The sequence below is a fragment of the Sapajus apella genome, unplaced genomic scaffold, assembly GCF_009761245.1.
Source record: "Sapajus apella isolate SASKATOON/1434 unplaced genomic scaffold, GSC_monkey_1.0 scaffold144, whole genome shotgun sequence".
NCBI lineage: Eukaryota > Metazoa > Chordata > Mammalia > Primates > Cebidae > Sapajus > Sapajus apella.
In genome coordinates, this window is record NW_022437084.1 from 1,924,899 (window position 1) to 1,928,343 (window position 3,445).

Consider the following 3,445-nt stretch of genomic DNA (forward strand, 5'->3'; position numbering starts at 1 on the left):
TTCCCTCTATCTCTGTCTCTCCCCTACTTCTGTCTCTGCCTCTCCCCAACTTCTCTCTCTGTCTCTCCCCCACTTCTCTCTCTGTCTCTCCCCCACTTCTCTGTCTTTGCCTCTCCCACACTTTTGTCTCTGTCTCTCCCCCACTTCTCTGTCTCTCTCTCTCCCCCACCTCTGTCTCTCCCCCATTTCTCTGTCTCTGCCTCTCCCCCACTTCTGTCTCTGTCTCTCCCCCTATTTGTCTGTCTCTGTCTCTCCCCCATTTCTCTCTCTCTGCCTCCCCCCCACTTCTCACCACCTCTGTCTGTCTCCCCTGTCTCTCTCTGAGTCCTCTCTCCCCAGCTCTCCAGATGAAGCCCCCCCTGGCCTCTGCAGTCCCTGCTGAATAAAGCTGTTTCTGTCCTCACCTCTCTCCCTTCTGCGCCTCCTTCTTTCCCTCCTCATTCCTTTGCCTCTCAGCTCGGCCACCAGCTCTGAACCTGGGTCTAGGAGGTGGGAATCCCAGAGCTAGGTGTGGGGGCTCCTCCCTCCCAGAGACAGAGATGGATGCAGAGAGAGAACCAGAGACAGGCACGGAGACAGAGCAAGAGACCGAGCGAGACGGAGACGTGATGGGGCCATAAGTTCAGAGATGAGAGATGGCAGGTCGGAGATATAGCTCGTGAGAGACAGGGAGACAGAGACTCAGAGACCCAGAGACAGAGACACCAGGCAGCGCCCCCACCCCAATACACACAAACAGACACAGGGGACAAGGGCCGGGCAGGGCTGGGCAGCCTCCCCTCCCCCTTCAGGCCAGGCCAGGCCAGGCCAGGCCAGGCGGTGCCAGGCCCAGGACAATGGCCCCTTGTCAGGGCTCCGGAGGAGCTGGCCAGCTGGGGAGGCCTGTGGGCTGGGCCGCGGAGGAGGGGCGGCCACAGACGCCGGGTTGGTGCCGTGTACCTCCTGGGGGCCTGGCCCAGAGCCTCCACCCTCAGACTCCCCTCCCCCCCTGGCCTCCCTTCCTGGGGTCCCCACCTGCTCCCAGCCTGCTTTCTCTGCTCTGCCTGGGGAAGGGAACAGGCATTTATGGAGCACCGGCCTCATGCATCCACAATGCCTCCCTTCCTCTCCTCACACTTCCACCTCCCGCCTCCCTGTCCCGTCCTAGGCACTCGCTGCTTGTTCTTCCAGTGAAGTGGGCACTTATTAAGCACCTGAAGTTTGGCAGACAATTCCTGTAACCCATCTGCACCTTCCATCCTGCTGGCTTTCCTGTCCCTTCCACCCACTTCCTTTCTCTTTCTGATTTGCTTGGTCTCTCCTGGGAAGGCAATGGGCATCTATTGAGCATCTACTGTGTGCCAAGGAGTTTAGGAACACTGGCTCCTCTCTTCCTACATACTCTTCTCCCCCCCCCTTTTTTTCTTCTTTTTTGAGACAAGGTTTCACTCTGTCACCCAGGCTGGGTAACAGTCACACAATCGAGGCCCACTGCAGCCTCAACCTCCTGCGCTCAAGCAGTCCTCTACCCCAGCCCCCCAAGTAGCTGGAAGTCCAGGCGCCACCGTGTCTGGCCAATTTTTGTGTTATTATTATTATTGTCTGAGGCGGAGCTTTGTTCTTGTCACCCAGGCTGGAGTGCAGTGACGCGATCTCAGCTCACTTCAACGTCCACCTCCTGGATTCAAGCAATTCTCCTGCCTCAGTTTCCTGAGTAGCTGGGATTACAGGCGCCCACCACTACACCCGGCTAGTTTTTTGTATTTTTAACAGAGATGGAGTTTCACCATGTTGGTCAGGCTGGTCTTGAACTCCTGACCTTAGGTGATCCACCCCCCTCAGCCTCCCAAAGTGCTGGGATTACCGGCGTGAGCCACTGCGCCCAACCTAATTTTTGTATTTTTTATAGAAACAGGGTCTGTCTATGTTGGCCGGGCCGGTCTCGAACTCCTGGGCTCAAGCCATCCTCCCGCCTCCGCCCCTCAAAGCGCTGGGCTTACCGGCGTGAGCCGCCTCACGGGGCCTTTTCTTCCCTCTGTTGGTTTCCTCTCCTTTCTGACTTTCTGCTCTCTCCGGGCAGGCGGGGTAGACACACCGTGAGCACTTCCTGTGCACCGGGCACTGTACATACCTCTCTCCTCACCCTCTTCCTACCCGGTTCCTCCTCTGTCCTCTCCTTGTGTTTCTGTGCTCTCTGCCTTCTTCCAAGGCAAGGACTACATTTATTGAGCACTTGTGGTATGCATGCAGTTGTGTCCTTTCTGTACCCTCCTCTTGCCCTTCAGTCTCCACTGACTCCACCAGTCTCTGCTTCTTTCTGCACTGTTCCAGGAAAGAAAATGGGCATTTATTGAGCACCTATTGTGTGCCAGACTGCTTTCCTACTCTCCCCCAACCCTTCCACTTCTCCTCCTTCCCTTATCTCTAACTTCTTTCTGTTCCATTGCCTTTCTTGGGGATGAAAGTAAGCAATTATGGGTCACCTGCTGTATGCCAGGCAATTAACATCCCACTTACCCTTCTTGCCTCTTTCTTGCCACCCCTCTTGCTCTGCCCGCTTCTTCCTTTGCTTTGCTCTCTGGGTCCTCTTCTGGGGTTCCGGGGCAGAGTACAAGTGCTGACTGAGCACCTCCTGTGTCCCTGTGGCTCTGCGCACCGCTCCCTCCGCACTCATCCTCTCCTCCCTCTGCCCCTCCACCCCCACGGAGTCCTCCTGGGCCAACACTTTTCCTCTTCCTGTCTGTGCCTTCATTTCCGTCTTGTTCTCTTGCTCCTCCAAGGAAGACAGCGTGCATTTATTGAGTGCCTCCTGTGTGCCCACCACCCACCAGAGCACTTGTTCTCCTTTCTTCTCCCTACCTCCTTCTCTCCTCCAGCTCCTCCCCTTCCTCTCTGCACTGCCAGCTCTTTCCTGGGGGACCTGGGGGAGGAAGTAGGCATGCCTGAGTGCCTGCTGTATGCTGCCCCTTCATCTACACGGTCTGCTGCCTCACAGGCTCTGTTCTCCCTTCTCTCCTTTCTGCCTGCTGCCTTCCTCCTGGCTGTTTGCTCTGTGCTTGCTGCCAGGAAGAAGAATGGGCATTTATTTGGCACCTACTGTGTATTAGTGACCTTACATATATTGTCTCCTTCCCACAGTCTCTTCTGTTCTCTCTGCTGGAGTTTCTTCCTCCTCCTCCCCCTCCTCCTCCTCCGCCGCCTCCTCCTCTCCCTCCTCCTCCTCTCCCTTCTCCTCTCCTCACTCCGTTACTTTCTCCTGTCTCTTGGGGAAAAGAACACTTAACAAACACCTACTGTGTGTGTCACACTTTCCACCCATGCCCCTCTCTCTCTCTCTCTATTTTTTTTAGTGGGAGTCTTGCTCTGTCACCCAGGCTGGAGTGCAGTGGCACGATCTCGTCTCACTGCAACCTCTGCCTCCCAAGTTGAAGCGGAGATGATGGGCACCCACCACCACGGGTGCCTC